This window comes from Brachycentrus maculatus, unplaced genomic scaffold (assembly GCF_059751285.1).
Source record: "Brachycentrus maculatus isolate JH-2025_06_01 unplaced genomic scaffold, ASM5975128v1 h1tg000121l, whole genome shotgun sequence".
Taxonomy (NCBI): Eukaryota; Metazoa; Arthropoda; class Insecta; order Trichoptera; family Brachycentridae; genus Brachycentrus; species Brachycentrus maculatus.
The window spans coordinates 1,492,501-1,512,192 of record NW_028280874.1 but is presented as its reverse complement, the minus strand read 5'-3'; the positions used below and the strand labels follow the sequence as shown (position 1 = coordinate 1,512,192).

Sequence of the window (19,692 nt, the reverse complement as noted above, 5' to 3'; positions counted from 1 at the left end):
CATCTCCGAATTCAACCAGTAGCTGAAAGGAAAAAGAGGAAGAATCGAAGGCAAAAACGAAGGCATGGCCTAGGTGAATTTGTCCAAGACAGAAGGACCTACAACCAAAGGACGAGGAAAGCTGACCCCAGTAGTCTACAAAGCTGGGATGAAGTCAGGAAGAAGAGGATAATTATAATTAAGGTCCTTAAATTATATTGCCAGTACTTAAACTAACCAGCTGCCTGACATATTTAAAATAAAACCCTTTAATAACTTTATGGAAAGATATATATGTAGTGATTAGTCATATTTTCTTATTTTGTTTTTACCTTATGCTTTTTATATTTTCTCATTTTTTTATATTTTCTCATTTGTTTATTTTAAATATGATTCTTACCTTGTGTTTTCTCATCTTTTTCTATTAAATATGCTTCTTCTGCCTATTTATTATGCCTGTTTATTGTTTTTATATTTTGCAATGTATTAGTATTAGTTTTTTTTTTTAATCTTTTTTGTTACTTTATTATTTGTGTTCCAGTCTTGTTTACCTTAATCCCATGTCCCAAAATGAGAAATAGAAATTACTCATCGGGAATATTATATGTATATATAATTTATGTATGTAATATGTTTGAAATATATTTATATATATATATATATATATATATATATATATATATATATATATATATATATATATATATATATATATATATATATATTATATATATATATATATATATATATATATATATATATATATATATATATATATATATATATATATATATATATATATATATATATATATTTATATATATATATATATTTTAAAGGTGTGTGAATGAATTATTAAGAAATAATTGTTTTCTTACCGTGGCTGTAGATTTCTCTCCTCCTGTTCGCCAGTATATTTCTTGTTTTCTCAAGAAAAAAGAACACGTTTTTAACTCCATAAAAACGTTACGTTGATGCCAGTCCAATTGAAAACTGATTTGCCACAGTTTTTCACGTTTTTTATTGTACTTCACAGGATGGCTTTAAGTTATTTCAGCGGTAATTGACACGTACGAATAAAAATAAATCGGTCCATTATCACTTTCTACTTTGGCATTCTTCAATGTATTAGAACGTCATAAATAAAATTAAATCATTTATATCTAAAGATAATATTCTTTTTTTACGAATGGAAGCTTCAAATTTCTATGTTTCGATTCAGCAAAACCATGTTTTCAGGCGGTTGTCAAGTATATGAATATAATCCAGATTCGGACCTCGCATGTAAATGAAGTCTCCGCTTAATTAAAGCTTTTCGTATTCAAACAAAGATAGCTGTTGTGAACTAATAAAAATAGGACTGTGGTTGTAAGTCATGGGAAGAATCTGTAAATGTTACACGTGTGTGAAGTAATCATTGAACGAAGTCTATGACGGTCGTAAACCCTGTAAATGTCCAGACTTCCATATTCTTCTTTATCTATTTTGAGATATAAAAAAAAAACAATGCAAAACTATGTCAGTTAAACAAACTAATTCAACGACAAACATGTCACCGACATAAAAGTGATAACAAGGATATAACGTTAATTCGAGTACCAAATTAAACAATAAGTTTGAACGAATTCAAATATCATCTTTTAGATTTGTGTGTAATGACGAAAGTTTTGAGGGCGCAGAGATAGGGGTCCCTAAACCGTGTAATATGAAACCCACCCTCGTGAATTTAGCTTTTAGGGTTCATAAAGTCTTTAGGGATGTGACAGTTGACAAGAAAATTATGATTAATTCTATGCGGACTACCACAGTTCATCAACATGAAACTTAACAATGAAAATAATAATTCTTTCGTGACAAATTATGGGAGATAATTTTTCCTCGTAAATTTGCTTAATATTATAGCATTATTTTTTTTTAATATTATATATATATATATATATATATATATATATATATATATATATATATATATATATATATATATATATATATATATATATATATATATATATATATATATATATATATATATATATATATATATATATATATATATATATATATATATATATATTTAAAACCCAAACAACAACAACAAAAAAACTTTGTATTATCACTTGTTGATGATAACATATGTATGTTGTTCTTAAAACTACTCATGTTTACACTGATGAAATAAAATTTTATTTTTAAGTTTGAATAACGTTAAAACCTAAAAACCCAATTAAGTTTACTTTTCTTTAAGAAATCTTGTATTAATACCAAAATGTTTTTGTTATGTTATTAAAAGCATTTTCATAAAAATATGTCGTGGCGTAGTTGGGTAGACGCTCGATTGCGAAACTGGCGTGTGGGTTAGATTCTTGCTTGACGGGAATCTAACCCACACGCTAGTTTCGCAATCGAGCGTCTACCCAACTACGCCCTTCCCTTATCCTTCCCTTCCCTTATCCGCACCCAATGGTGCTAAGAGCACTACATCGTATCGATGCAGTGTAATATTGATCGTTAATTGCATGAATGAAGGCAAAGCGATCAGTCCTTTGTATCATCCATGGTGAAATCTTAAGTAAATATCACAATGATAATCACATTCAATTATGTTCTAAATGTATACTGATCACGAGACCTCCAGCATGGTAGCCGAACGCGCTTACCACTACACAAATGAAATAATTAATTAATTTGATCAATAGAATTAATCTTAAAATTTAAAATTTTATGTGAATGCTTTTTAGAAAAGAGACAAACTAAAATATTTGCAATCGACTTATCTATAAAGTGACCAGATTTTTTTTAAATAAAAATAAAACCGAAATATCACAAGATTCTCATTAATTTGATTTTTTCCTTTTTGTAATTTAATTCTCTTTTTTATAATCTTAAAAATGAACAGAAAATAATATTTTTAATGCTTATTTTATTCAAAAGCTCAACCCTAGTAATACTTTCTAACTCCGCTTTAAGCTAGATCATATTACTGGAGAATCGTAGAAACTAAAATTAAAACTGTAGTATGATTTTAATATCAAACGAATAGCCGTTTGAAAATTATATTAATGAAGCCTTTTAATAAAAGTTAATAGAAAAACAAAAAGTTGAACCTCTATATTATGTTAATATGGAAGTTAACCTTTATAGTTCTGAGAGTCGAATTTTCTACCTTAAAATACTAAAATTGCTAAGGATCGAGTTTTTGACTCTGGCGCGAGTGTGTTTTTGCAGTCAATCTTAGTAGTTATGTCGCAGCGTACGTGATTTTTATAAATTATTTACATTATTTTACAATTTAAATAAATTTAAAAAAAGCGTTTCTTTATCTTTATTGTAAAATTGACGTTGCATCCCTTATAGAGTCAATGTAGTGTTTTGGGTTGAAAAAAATACCAGGGAGTAAGGTTAAGGCAGTGTGTTCTGTGCAGTAATATGGACGAATAGGGAAAATAACAAACAGGGCTCATTTATACGCTGTAGGAGGGATGTGTTTGGTGTATGTTCTGTTTTTTGTACTTTTTTATAGATTAAACAAAAAATTGTTATTGATATTGTAACAAAGCTACTTTTTTTGTAACACAATAAATTTTAATTTTCAGAAATAAATAAAATATTTGGATATTATTTTTAATTTATTTTCATTATTTCATGTATGTGTATGTGCCTTAAAAATAATTTTGCTTCAAATTGATATTGCTTTAGCATTTTTCTCAGAAAATCTAAAAAAAATTAGCACTTAAGTGGTTAAATATATTATTACCTTCCATGGTATTCTTCGATAAAACTTTTATCGTTGGCAAAGCAAAAAAGGCTTTATGTTAAAAATCCTGATAATAATATGTTTAATTGAAGTATGAAATGAAATATATCTGGATAACATTCTTAAGAATTATGTTGAATTGGACCCTTAAATATTTTTGTAACACGTTTTTCACATTTCTTTCAGTATGACGTTATCACTTAAAATCGAAATGTGTTAGAAGTCTACCATTATACACCTAGAAAACTAAAATTGCTGACATAATATACAAATCTATGTACAGCAGTTTGAAAAAACAAAACATTGTGATAAAAATAGTTACTTAGTTTTGAACACTAAGTTTACATTATTGCATGCTTTGAAGCAAAAATTCTTTATAGATATTATCGTAGACGAATCTCAAAACAACGTTAAATAGAATTTTGTGTTCGCTTTGTACTCGTAGACCGCAAAATACACGAAAAATATGCTCCAAGTTCTCTGTTTAATATTAGTAATTGAGAAAACATTTCTAAATGGTAGATTGACTGTATTTGATTAGAATACGTCAGAAATTTAACCTGGGACGTCATCCATGTAAGCCTTAAATCTTACCACTACCTTGGCAGACAATGCAATTATGATGCAGTATTTTAATGTATTGAGATTTCCGATAGCATTTTTAAGATAATTTATCTGATTTTATTCTGGGCTGGATAAATACGAATAACACAATTTTTTATGATTATTTTTTTGCCATGATCCAAAAGACTTCTAATTTTAGTTAAATGGAGTGGTATATCTACTATCAAATTTATATATGACATTAAATTGTTGAGTTAAATTTATCGTAAAAAATTCAAAGACCTCTTTAAATTATCAATTTTTTAAAAGAACTAGAGCTTGTCCTTTAAGAATATATTTTTTTATTCGAAAAATTCATCAAGACTTCAAAACTCTATTATAAATGTATACGACAATTCAAACCACATCATTTAACAGTCGATGATAAACTTATATGTGTATGTTACCTTATATAATATCAAATAGTCATATCATGACGTATAATAATTTAAAACAACGAATAAAGTAACAATATATTTCAAGTGAGAAACGTTATTGCCTTATAATAACTTCGCTTGAATCAGGTGATAAATTAAAAAATAAACTGAAATACAAATGAAAAAATAAAGCTTTTAAAACATTTTTTTTTAAATTAATAATTAACTGTTCCCGACCTATGGCTCAGTCTTATTAAATAGAAACGAAAAAATACATAGAAACAAGTGCGTCTTCAATTCCTAAGTTAACTCAAGAATTCAAAGTAATCGGTGAATAACTATAGGAGATTGAAAATTTTAAATAAAAGAATATTTTTATTAATTTTTTCATGGATATTTTTTTTGCTAAATAATTAAATAAAAATAAATTGAAAAAACACCAACTTTATATTCATTGTTTATTTGAAAACGATTAATTTCAGTTAATTGCATTTATAGTCCACCACCGTGTAGTATTATATTAATTAGCACGTATGATTCTAGGGTCCGGTTCCCGACGGGGTCACTACTCATATTAGGGATCATTAAACAGGACTAATACCTAATACTTCTACTGCAGTGCACAACAAATTACGACCGTGAAAATTCCACATTACCTAATGCAGTAACCTATGAACCATCGGTTCTGTATATATGAAAGAAACAAAAAATGATATTTTTAATATGACCGATATAGTATTAAGCAACGATACACAAGAAAAATATTTTTTTGAGTTTTTCAAAACAATTTGTGAGAGTTATTCAAATTTTTTTTTGCATAAGTAAATGCTTAAAAACATAATTTAATTTTGAAAGTTCAAATTTATATTTTAATTTTAACTTCAGGCACCGTAGCGTAGTTGGGTAGTCGCTCGACTACGACACTGGGGTAGCGTTCGATTCCCACCAGTTGCATTATAAATTCAAGAAAGATTTATTTTTAAAAAGTCTGGGTGTTTGTGACGTATATTTTACATTTACTTTTCCTATCCTTACTATCCTACCTGCAGACGAGCCTCTAAAAGTAGAGGCTTCGCAGTCATTTTATTCCTTTTTAAAAATGCTTAATTTAATTTGACTAACATCAAGAATTAGTAGCAAAACGTCTTGAGTATGGTCTGATTATGGTAACCGAAACGTCTGGAGGAGAAAATATCATTTGGGATTATTAGTTCTTCATATGTATGTATATGTTTTTAAAAAATCAATGAAAATATAAATTAATCAAGTAAAAAGTTATAACAATTTAATAACACGACTTTTAAAATCAGAATCAATTATCCAGTAAAAATTTATTTGCTATTATTAATTAAAAACGTATTTATTTTAACAAACATCAAGTTTGAAAACGAATGTTTTGCAGTTAAAACTACTTATTTTATATCCCTTTAAAAAAATAACAAATAAATTTTATTCTAGTGTTTATTATATTATGTATTTATAAGGGTAATATATTTAGAATTGTCACACAATGGCTATTATTTCGGAAGATATTGAGCATTATCGTATTATTACAGATAATGGCGTCATTTACGACTCAGCGTTACTGACATACGTCAATAATATATTAAAAGTATTGTTTTATTAAACTTAATAAAAGCATTAATAAAAACAAATATTTACTTAAAACACAAAGAAAACATTAATACTAAAACAACATAAATATTCAAATGTATAATTATTTATTAAAATACATAAACTAACTAACCGTCACGCCGCTTCCCCGCAGGGATATGCAGAGAGAATAGAGCGCCACACCACTCTGTCCTTGCAAACATTCTTCGCCTCTTCCAAGTTCATGCATCTCCTCATACATACCCGCCGATTGTTACGACTCCTAACCTGACCACTTTCAAGTATTTGGCATACCTGATCGTGCCATGTTTTTCTCGGTCTTCCTCTGCTTCTTTTCCCACTAACATTTGCCTCATAAATTTGTTTTACCGTTAAAATACATTGTTATTAATAAAGACATAAAGGACGCTGTGCACAGAATTAATGGCGCACTGAACAGCGAAAGCTAAACTGCCAGTACATGACGGAGCCCTGGTACCAACCCTGATGTTTGGAAGTGAAGCATGGAGTTGGCAAAAGAAGGATGAAATTAGACTGCATCCAGTTAAAATGCGATCTCTCAGACGAATGTGTGACAAAATATATAATATGATAGGTGTGAAATAAGGAAAGAATGCAAGGCTGAGATAAGCATTATCGACAAAAAGAGGTGGATTGAGATTGTTTGGGCATGTGAACAAATGAATGAAGAAAGAACGGTAAAACAGATTAATTAGGTGAATGTCGTTTGAAGTTCTAGCAGAAAAAGACTAAAGATAACTTCGCATGTTCGAATTTTTCAAATATGTTATAGTGGTCAAATCAGAATCAAAATAATCGGCAGACATGTATGAAGATATATGCAAGAATGTAAGAAAAGCGAAGAATGTTTGAAAAAAGAGTGGTATGGGATGCTATTCTCTCTGCTTATTCCTATAGAGAAGCAGCATGATAGCTAGTCAGTAAGATAATTTTTAAAATATTTGTTTGTTATTACAAACGTAGATGAAGAAAATAAATATGCTGAAAAAAATATACCTTCTGTCACTGGAATTTAAAACGCACAATATTTTTCGAAATCTTAAAAAAAATATTTGCGATATTACACTGTAGACGAGAGAGATATTTCTGAAAAATGTTTTCACTGATTCGATCCACAAATAGGGGCACTTTTCAGGAGCTGAAAGCTCGCGAGGGTGCGTAAGTTGGCGCGAGTCGAGGGCTGCAGCTGTCCTGTCGCGCGCGTACCGCTGCCGCGCCGCCGGTAGACTGTTGCTGCCCGGGCAGAGTAACAAGTGAAGTCCCCCCCGCGCCCCGCGCCGCCTCCGCTGCCCTAGAACCCACCCCTCCCGCGCCCGGATGCTCCTAGGGTTACACTCATTCAAGGAGAGACGGGCTTCCGCGGTGCTCATAGTGCAGTCCAGGTTCAATCAGGATCTCTCTCATATCCCGTTATCGCCTCAAGGTACAATATACGACATGTTCAAGGAATACTGTTGATATGCGTAAATTTCATGCAAACAAATTTGCATTTTCTTCGTTCTTCTTCAAACCCTTATCCGCAAACCAATGGTGTATAAGGCACCGCATAATATAAACGCAGTGTTATCTTGTATTTTTACGACCCTTATAAACAGAAACGATGTGTATTTGAAATATTCTCATGACTTCTTTAATAGTATTCTAGTTCATTCAATGAATCGTGTTGATAAACGTAAATCTCGTAAACAGGAATAATGTATATTTACAACAACCTCTTGAGTAGTATTCTAGTTCATTCCATCAATCCTGTTGATATATGTAAATCTCATAAAAACGGATCTATATCCTCACGAGCCTCGTAAATAAAAGCAATGTGTATTCGCAACATTCTTATGACATCTTGAGCGGTATTCTAGTTCATTCCATCGATCTTATCATTTCATCGTTGATATGTGTAAATCAAATTAAAAGTTGTATTTTAACGACCCTCGTAAATAGAAACAATGTTTGCAACATTCTCACGATCTTTTGAGTAATCTAGTTCATTTGACGATCCTGTTAATGAATATGTGTAAATTCCATAATAATTGTATTTTCATGAGCCTCGTAAATAAAATAAATGTGTATTTGCAACAATCTGACGACCTCTAGAGTAGTATTCTAGTCCATTCCATGAATCTTGTTGATGTGTATAAATCACATAAAAACGGAGCTGTATTTTCACGTGCCTTATAAACACAAACAATGAGTATTTGCAACATTCTCACAATATCTTGAGCGGTACTCTAATTTTTATTTATTTATTTTTCAAAACATATTACATACATAAGTCATATATCGCTTACTCCTTTCAAGAACGTCATAAATCAAAAAACTTGATTTTTCAGGAGGACGTTTTTAAAGTTTAAAAGTATAACACAATGTGTGAAAAATAAATATCAAGCCACTTATTGAACTTTTTACTATGCAACAGATCTTTTTAGGTAAAACCTGAAGGTTTTTTCTCCATTTGAAAAATATTTAGTATATTTAAAAAAAATAATTAAACAATACCTTTTCTTCAAAATGCAAAAACAACATTTTCTGCCCTGTAGAGGGTAAATAATAAGTTAAAAATATTCCTCTTTTGCTGGGATATAGTACATTTTTTGGGCATTCCGAAAATATGCACATCTGAAAATTGTCGATTTTTGATTTATGACGTTCTTGAAAGGAGTGAGCGATATATATTCCTGATGAGTAATTTCTATTTCTTATTTTGCAATATGGGATTAAGTTAACAAGACTGGAACACAAATAATAAAGTTACAAAAAAGATATTTAAATAATCAAAACTTATACGTGGCAAAATATAAAAACAATAAACAGTTTTAATAAATAGGCATAAGAAGCATATTTAAAAGAAATAAAAAATGAATAAATTCATTTCAAACTCTTACAAACAAATTAAATAATTATCACTCGTGTATCAAAACTTCAGCGGTCGATTTTAATAGTTTCAGGAGCTGTTTCAAGATTGAAAGAGAAACTGAAAAGTCCGGTCACCCCAAAGGTTGGCAAACGAGTACTATTGAATCGCGAGAGAATTTGGCGAAAGCGCGCTATGAATTTGCATGCAAATATAAATGAGACTTGAAGAAGTTAAATTAAGGCTGCAAATTTTCAAAAAAACTTCTGCAACTATTTTCAATTAATTTAATTCAATGTGATCTTGCAAGATTAATAAATAAGTCGCAAAATAAATCAACTATCTACATAAGCCAAAACAACAGTATTACTGGGAGTCGTGTTATCTCTCTAAATACTGGTTTACTTTTGAAAAGTCGGATAAGTTTCTTAAACATTTGATATTTCATCCGTCATATCTTTGAAAATTTGTTCAATTGCTTGAATGAAATGCAAAAGTTTTTCTATGGAAATTGGGTCAAAGATTATTTGTTGAGAAACTCCAGTGATTCAATAACAATGTTTCTGAATTGGTTCATGCATATAGAACTTCCAAGAATTTGAATAGTGTGTATGTCAATAATGGGTAGAATTGGTGAATGTTACACGTGAGTAAAGTGATCACTTAAACCAGCCTATGACGGTCGTAAGCCCAGTAAATACCCTAACTTCCATACTCTTCGTCATCTTTGGTGAAATGTCAAAAAATAATATGACAATCTTCACTCAGAATAGCGATAAAATGTTTTCATTTAATCAAGTGGGTATATTTTCAAACGAAAGTAAGAACCAAATTGGAAATGCTGAATTCATTGATCTTTTTCAACCCTGAATAATTAATTTGAATTAATTACCATTTCAATTAAAGGGTTGGTTTCAATTAATTAAACACCCCTTTAAATAAAGACTGAAATATTTATTCGAGTTCTAAGAGAAAAATGTCAAAAAATAAATAAAATTATACTTTTTACCCTTACAGAAAGATTTTAATTTGTAACTGGAGAATCTCTGTAAATATTTTTTTGTGTTTTTAAAAACTTTTGATTAATAAATTTTATTTAAAAAAAGATTTGTTACAAAAAAATAATATCAAAAATACTTTAACCTAAATGCATATTGTCAAGATGTTTATCTTGACAAAGATGAAGAAGTATATGGATAATCTAATAAGAATATGGATAATAATAAAAATAATAATATAAATTTAAGCATTTACAGGGCCTATGCCCTGTCATAAGCTGGTTTAAGTGGTCACTTAACACACGTGTAGCATTAACCATTCTCAATGATTGACAAGCACACTACTCAAATTTCGGAATTTTATTTTTTATCTTTCACTTCACATAAAAATCTTTATGTGCTACTTCTTCAAGGCTGTTATTAAAGTTGAAGTCATCTCAAAATAGATAAAGAATATTTTTCTTCATCTATATAAAGATGTCAAAAATGTAAAAATAACAACTAAGTGGAGATGCACACATTTGTGAAGTATTTTGACACATTCAAAATGTTGTAAATAAAATAATCCGTTTAGCATCTTACATACGAGTACATATAAATAAAAGGGTCTCTGCTAAATTAAAGTTTTCTTATTCAATTTTAGATTGCTCTAGTGAACTCACATGTACAGTGTCACGATGTTCATGATATATGGTATGCAGTTAATCATGGGTAGATTGGTGAATGTTGACGTATATGACAGGCCATAAGCCCTGTTAATACCCAGACTTCCATATTCTTCTTCGTCTATGTTGAGATGTCAAAAACATCCCCGTCGTCTTTAGGCGTTGTTATAATGGCTCTGTGACTTTTCAAAGTTGGAACATGATGGTTTTAAAAGGCATGTTTTCCAAGACGCTCGAGTCAAACAAGTGTAAAATAAATTTATAAATTAATTTAAGTATCAAAAAAATATTACCTTGCAAGTTTTATTCATATGACCTACGCAAAAGCTGATATCTTTTTTTAAGACACATATCGCCCTATCGTTTTAAATTTTGTTTTTTTTTATTTTTTTATTTTTCTAATATGACTTTGTGGATGAGTACTAGGCACAATTGAATTCTCTTAAGTTTACTTTCGTTGACGATTCTCTCAACAAACTTAGTGTTTGTCTGGAAAAAATAATTCAACAGTTTGCGAGTTTTTTTTTCACTCGAAAGCACATTGATTTTTCGTCTGAAAATACTTTTAGAAGATTAATATTTTATTCCGTCTCAAAAAGAAAGCGTTTCTTTTATAGAAGACACAAATGTATATTGAAAACAAAATTCTTTTCAGCAGAACTTTGAAAGTATCTACCTACTCACTTTAAACTAGGGTTGCCATTCGACCATATACATCGAGACATCGCTCACTCCTTTCAACAACGTCATAAATAAAAAAAAACTTGATTTTTCAGGAGACCGTTTTTAGAGTTTAAAAATATAATGAAAATTAATATCAAGCCACTTATTGAACTCTTTACTCCGTTTGAAAAATATTTAGTGTATTTAAAAAATTATTAAACCATACATTTTCTTCAAAATGCAAAAACAACACTTTCTGCCCTGTAGCGGGTAAATATTAAGTTAAAAATATGCCGCATTTGATATAGTACATTTTCTGGGCATTCCGAAAACATGCATTTTCTGGGCATTTCGAAAACTGAAAATTGTCGATTTCTTTATATTTGACGTTCTTGAAAGGAGTGAGCGATATGTATAAAAATTAACAGTAGCGTCCTGATGTCTCGATGACCCTGAAAATATCTCAATAGTTAGTGAAAACATGGTGAATCTAAATCACGAAAGTAAATTAAATTTTCTCGTAATTTTTCTTCTTTTTCGTAGGTTACAATCTTTGTGACGATTGGTTTGCTTCATTCATGATCAGTCTCTACCCGTCTCTATCTCTACTCCGCTTATCTCATTTTAAAGATAATTTGGTCCAGGTAGTCTAAGATAATCCTCTGTAGTTTGTACTTAATTTTAAAAAGAAAGTTGTAACATGTGATGCGAAAAATAAAAGTGTTTTTTTATAAATATTGTTTATTTAATTATTTTTTCTTGTGACTATTAAATCAAGTAGAATTTCAAGAATAACTGTTTCGTACATATTAATAAAAAATTGTCAACGAAATTGATAAAAAAACATCCGTAAGATAAGTTATATTCAATTATATGCGATGACTCTTAAGCAATTTAATGCCATGATAATCATATTCCTTAAAATTGGCAAAAAAAAATCATGAAAAGGTCCCAACTGGGTATTGGAAAAAGGTGGTAACCCTAATTTAAGGAGACTTTTAATGTTGAAACTCATTATTTTTATACCTTTGTGAATAAAGCTTCATTGGTGCGTTATAATTTACACTTGACACGTGTTTCATCTCACACGAGGTATATAGAGAATTCTGTGGAAATTTCAATATGATCTCAATTACTTATGAATTGTAATACAATCTTCTATATTGGGACTATAGAAATTCGTTAAATGAATGAAAATAACTTTTTTGAAGATTAGAACTTACAGTTCTTAATAAAATAAGAAGACTTAAAAGTAATGAAATTTAAAATATACGAGACAGAGTTTTACAAAAAGGTGCTTTATTTTAATCCATTTAGAATTCAAGTTATTTTTAGAATGATGATATTGTATTGAGAATACCTACATTTTTTTTAAAATACACATTTATTTTTTAACTTTATGAAGAAAAAAAGTAACAAAATGCAGAAGAAAGTCACACATAAATATGAAGCTGGAATAAAATATATATACAAATATACATATGTCTGCTCCCGTGGTGTAATGGTCAGCGTGTTTCGTATCGGCTACGATACTGGAGGTCCCGGGTTCAATTCCAGGGAGTTCACATAAATAAAAGTGATATTTCACTCTAATACTCTAATATATATTTAATATAATTATAACTAGTATATATTAAATATTACCTTGGACTGGTACCTGAAGCGGAGGGCGGTTCACCTTCACTTTGTGTGTTAAAGTAAAAAGAACTCGATACGCCGATGAGACACGTAAGGTTACTTGTTGGGTCTCCGCATAAAAATATTGATAAGGAATATGAATTAATTATTATTAATGTATCTAAATATGTATTATATGTATGTTTATGTACGAATATTTGTTTTTTTTTTAATTAATGAATTTTTTTTAAAAATGCATGTACGTGAATATTCTTTCAATATTTACCATTCCAATAAAAACGTTACTAAAAAGAATATTAATCTTTTATTTTTGCATCTTCTAATTTTAATAAAAAATGGTTAATTATGTAATAATTATGGTATATATTAGATCCGTCAGCAACATAATTATCTCCCGAATGTGGAGAATTATTTCGATACAACAGAACATATAATTAAATATTATTACCGAAAATGCCTCCTTTGTAGTCAGTAATTATATCATTACTCGGGTCCTTATAAAACGAAATAGAGGTGTAATTATTTTCAGTAACGAATCATACATAATTTGTATTTGAAATTCGGATTAATGGTAGTTACAATATAATATATTAACTTTTTTATATGTTTATTTTATTTTTAAATATTAAAAAAAAAGTTTGTTAACGTTGGTTTATTCAAAATCTTTAATTTTCTAAAGCCATTCGAAAATTGCTTTGTAATTTTGACGAAACGTTGTATTCTAAGAAGCGTGTTTTAATTTATCTAAGTAAATTGTAAAGGAAATATTCGATTGTTTAAAACCTTGAATCTTGTTTTCGAAAAAAAAAAAACTGTAAAGGCAGCGCCATCTGTTGAAAGTAATAGCTACACACGCAATATTAAACATCGCTTAAAGCGATAGCGTGCTTTTTAATAGCTGCTTTTACTTAGCATTTTGAATGTTTTCGATTTCATTGGTGTTTAATAGATTTTCAATATAATATATATTAGCAATATGTGCTTTCTATTTTATTTATTGCCTACCAGCTCTAACTGAGTCGCAGCAACTTGTAGCTATAGATATCGATAAATAAAAATACACAAAAGAAAAAAACGCACAGAAAATATACAAAAAAATATTGTATTTTCACAAGTTGTCGAAACTAGTCGAAACAAAAAGTGGTCGTTTACAAATGTTTGATTTTTATATTTACATAAAGTTTCTTGTAATTTGTGACATAAAAGATCTGCAACGCTGACCACATATTGTAAATTAGGACGAGTGAATTAATATTTTATATTCGAAAGGATAACAAATTTACTATTTATTAAGTTCGGTAAAAGTTGCTGTGGAATCTTATCTTTGACAAATATTATAGATTTCTTAAAAATACTATTTCGGGGAAAAAGTGTCGAATACATCTGGGGTGAATTTCAGTTAACAATTCAGTAGGAAGTCGTAAAACAGAAAAAGTCAAGATTTATTTACACAAAGAGAACAATAGTGAACTCAAAAAAACTTTTAGGTACAGGAAAACATTGCACGGAAAATAGAAAATAGGTGAAAACTACTATTCTGCTTTTGAAACGTGTGAAATTGGACCGAAATTACTGTGACTTTGTGATCACACCAAAGAAAACGTACTGAAAAAACAAATGACGAAATTCAGCGTAGGGCGTAGAGGAAAGTCATAAAAAGTTATTATTATTTAATTTATTAGCTGGACATTTTAACATATCGCTCACCCCTTTCAACAACGTCATATATTTAAAAAAAACTGATTTTTCAGGAAATCGTTTTTAAAGTTTAAAAATATAATGAAATGTATTAAAAATAAATATAGAGCCACTTATTGAACTTTTTACTGTGCAACAAATCTTTTAAGGTAAAACCTGAAGGTTTTTTCTCCATTTGAAAAATATTTTGCTTATTTAAAAAAAAATATTAAACAATACCTTTTCTTCAAAATGCAAAAATAACACTTTCTGCCCTGTAGCGGGTAAATATTAAGTTAAAAGTATGCCACCTTTGTTGGGATATAGTACATACATTTTCTGAGCGTTCCGAAAACATGCATAACTGATAATTGACGATTTTTGAAATATCACGTTGTTGAAAGGAGTGAGCGATATCTTAATACCAATTACGTTGTTTCTCTCCAAAAAAGAGACAAATTTCTTGTGCTTGGAGAGGGACTTCTTAATTTTAGTGTGGAACGTAGTTGAAATGCCATGTAAAAATCTATAAATAAAATTGCTGAAAGTAGAAAATTGACAACTACGTTTGCTATAATGTTATTTTCAATAATTTTTGGGGTGAAATAACCCAACATCGTAAAATTGTCAAACTTATCAAACTGTCGGAAGATGTAATAATTTAACATATTTGATAATCGTGAACGAAACATCTGTTTGTATACAGCTGCAGTATACAATCAGGTTGATGAAACGGGCAAAAATGTGTACTAAGTTTAAAAATCATTATTTTTTTATTAATTTAAACCGTTATTCATAAACAAAATTGAATGATAAATCTTTCGCCACCCTGAATTTGTTCGTTTACGATAGCTGTCTAGTTCACAAATCGCTCACTCCTTTCAACAACGTCATACATCAAAAATCGTCAATTTCCAGTTCTGCATATTTTCGGAATGTCCAGAAAATATACTATATCCCAGCAAAAGCGGTATATTTTTAACTAAATATTTACCCGCTACAGGGCAGGAAGTGTTGTTTTTGCATTTTGAAGAAAAGGTATTGTTTAATTATTTTTTTTAATATAGTAAATATTTCAAAATGGAAAAAAAACATTCAGGTTACCTAAAAAGATCTGTTGCACAGTAACAAGTTCAATAAGTGGCTAGATATAAAATGTATTTTGTAAAATGTATTATTTTAAATACATTTTATTTTTTTTTTTTAAATGATCTCCTGAAAAATCAAGTTTTTTTTGTTATATGTGACGTTGTTGAAAGGAGTGAGCGAAATGTCAAACTTGATTGACGGACGCCATTTGCACAAATTATAACATCTTCTGATAAATTTCGTGCCACCCTTATATACAAAACGTGCCAACAAAACAAGTTAGGTATTTTATAATCCGGGATTCGGATCTCACACACTAATATAAGAGTTTCTGCTTAATAAAAAGCTTCTTTACATCTCACCAATAGATGTCTCTAGTGAAGTTTTAGTGATTCATGAACAAGGTTTCTAAATTGGTTCATATAAATAGAACTTCCAAGAATTTGAGCAGTGTGGTTGTCAATAATGGGTAGAATTGGTGAATGTTACACGTGTGTAAAGTGATCACTTAAACCAGCCTATGACGGTCGTAAGCCCCGTAAATGCCCAGACTTCCATATTCTTCTTCATCTTTGATGAGATGTCAAAAAATAATATGAAAATAACTCCTGTAATTGGAGATAATCCAGATTTTGTGAACAAGTATTTGGACACACTCAAAATGTTGTAGGTATTTTAATATTATTTTATTTTATATTTATTTTATATAATTCATCGGACAAACTTTGAAAAACCCTATTCAGGGTAGGGCATAATATTAATATTTTATGATTAATATGACGAAGCTCGACTCGATAAACACATTGAATATTAATAGTGTAAGATTATGGAAATTTCCATCAGCATAAGATAACTCGCATCAAACATTTATTGGTTTTCCTTTTCGGTAAATTCAGGAGAATAAAATGCCGGAAAAAGCAATTTCACAAAATCAATAATTTAGGGAAATACTTTTTATTTATTATTCATTGATATTTTTACAATAAAGACATTGGACGTATTTCTTTACGAATACAGTTTGAATTTGTATTTTCGTAAATTCGTAATATTCGTATTTCATTTACAAAATATTTTATAACCATGTGATTTAATGATTTTTAATTCTTACATTATATGAATAGTGACTTTATAAATGGATTCGGTTGTTATTTTGTGGTGGTATCTATCCATTTATACGTATAATATTTATTGATTTGACATAAGTTTATAATAATAAGATAATTTAAATTAAAAAATAGTGCTTCTGTAAAAAAACATTTTTGAGTTTATTCATGTGAACAATACAAGTAACGACAACTACAGGTATTCTCATCACCAGTTTATATTTTCACATTTCGATGGGAAAAATAGATCTCATCTGAAACTAGACATGTTTACATTAATAAATTCAAAAGTTTTTTCGTTTAATAATAGAAGTGTTTTTAATGTAAGTGTCTTCTTTTTATGAAGCAAATGTATTTTGAAATAGTAACAGAGGAAGACCGCAAGAATCTTGACGCAATTAAGAGTTGAATGTACTTTTAAGTGGTCAGATTAGGAGGGTTGATCGATAGAGTTAATCGGCGGGTTTATATATGGAGACGCATGAATGTAGAAGAGGAGAAGATTTATCATATTAATTTATTAGCTAAAAAACCAACATCTGATATTTATCAATTGTAACAATTTTAATTTTTATGTGTTTTATAATAAAATACAGCATAGTATACTCAAAAAAAATGTGTTTGATTTAAAAATCAATGTTTAAATTAAAATAGAGTTCTACAAATAAGACGCCAAATCAATAAATAATTATTTGTTTTTTTTTTTGTATTTGAATATAAACGTTAGATATTCGATTCCAATGTTTTACATTTCTATCTCTTACAATGATTAAAGAAAACACTTGTTTTTTACCTATTAACTATTAACATAACTAGAGTTATTATACAGACCTGAATGATGAAAGTTTAATTTCTGAAACATGTAGTCTATACTAAAACTCAAGTGGTAAAAAACAAGTGTTTTCTTTAATCATTGTAACATGTCTTACCACAAAGTTAATGCCGAAACAATAAATAAAATTTCCATCTCTTGTTTTAAATTATGTGTATAACACATCGGTATGTGCATGTTCCTAATCTCATCACGCGCGTCTTACGTAATACTCTGAGGCGGAGGCAAAGTAAGCCGCTGGGAGGATGTATCATATTTAGTGCGGAACTTTGCAGGGAATCCGACGGAAAATTATAGGGGAAATATTCAGTATGCGTCTCAGGGTGATAAATTCGAGTTGCGCTGGACCGAACGCGGACACTTATTACTTAACCATATCCACTCCTTATGTGCGCATATGGAATCCACAATCTGCCTTCAGACCCTTGCATCTTTCCTAGTAAGATCCGTGTCCTGAAGTGAACTGGTAATGGATTGTCAGCAGTGGACGTCCTGGGCTGCTTATGCTTTGTAAATGAGGCAAGCTTGATTTTGGCTCTCGGGAGGCATATGAAGCACACGGCCTAGCCAACTGAATCGCCTTTATAAAGACTGTGAAAGACAGAGTTGAGCCAACTTAATCGCCTTTATTGAGACTGTTAAAGACAGACACAGTTGAGCCAACTAAATCGCCTTTATTAAGACTGTTAAAGACGGACAGGGTTGTTGCCAGAGACAGACAGAGTTGAGCCAACTGAATCACCTTTTATTTAGACTGTTAAAGACAGACAGAGTTGTTGCCAGAGACAGACATAGTTGAACCAACTGAATCGCCTTTTATTTAAACTGTTAAAGAGAGACAGAGTTGAGCCAACTGAATCGCCTTTATTTAGACCTATAAAAACAGACAGAGTTGTTGTCAGAGACATTAGATAGACAGAGTTATTGCGTCTTATATTTTTTCGTTCCTCACGAAATCAAACCACCGCACGCCTAAAATTCTTCGCAGGCATCCATTCTCTATGCTTAATATATGGCTGCTCTGGGCCCTTGTAAGGTGTCATATCTCACAACCATATAAAGAAACACGAGCGATGCAGTCATCATATAGGTAGTATTTGGTCTTCACCGAGTATAAATCCAGTCTCTTGACAGCTTTCAAACATACTCTCAGTTTTTTTTTGTAGGCTGCAAATTTCCATTCCGTATACTCCCAAGTACTTGAAGCTCTTAACCCTTTCGATATACTGTACCTGTATTATATCGTCCCTACGTATATATTTTTTCAACCCATTGCAGCAAAATATTATCGGGCATAATTAGGATTTTTTCAGTGTTTTTGAAGTCGTTCGCTATTCGGTTCACATTCATAAAGGTTCGCTGCCATTTAACTGAAAATTGCGCCGTCCGAAATGATTCAAAGCTGCAATGAAAACCCTCTATATGACTGCAATTTCAGCGCTATTCGCAGATTTTAAGAGTTATATTCAAACTTGATGCATAGTTCGAAAATATTAAGGATTTCTACGCTTTTATATTCAGATAATTTTTATAATTAAAAAAATGGTATATCAAATATTCAAACTCAAAACTAAAAAATTTAATTCAAATTTCATTTTTTCACATAGAAAGATATGTAACAATGTGAATCTATCCTAAAAAATATATTTATATTCAAATCTTAAAGTATTTACAAAAAAGGTTATTTAAAAATCCCTTTATGATAAATGTATTTCATTTATTGATTCCCCAGTCAATCGGTGGTAAAATCTATGCGTTTTTATTTTTTATTTTTTTGTAAATATCACCATTTCATAAAATCTATTGTGGCACGTGTTTCTACGGATTCCTA

At 29.8% G+C, this 19,692-nt stretch overlaps 2 protein-coding genes across 2 annotated transcripts in view; one reads left to right on the top strand and one right to left on the bottom strand.

The window, feature by feature from the left end:
* Fife (regulating synaptic membrane exocytosis protein fife) overlaps nucleotides 1-7,580 on the bottom strand; it is a 188,157-nt gene extending 180,577 nt beyond the window's left edge. Inside the window, exon 1 of the mRNA XM_088259890.1 lies at nucleotides 7,345-7,580. The gene's annotated coding sequence lies outside the window, so the exon portion shown is untranslated. The remainder of the gene's footprint in view (nucleotides 1-7,344) is intronic.
* Nucleotides 1-19,692, top strand: part of brn (beta-1,3-galactosyltransferase brn) — a 435,255-nt gene that overhangs the window by 316,121 nt on the left and 99,442 nt on the right. The window lies entirely within an intron of this gene.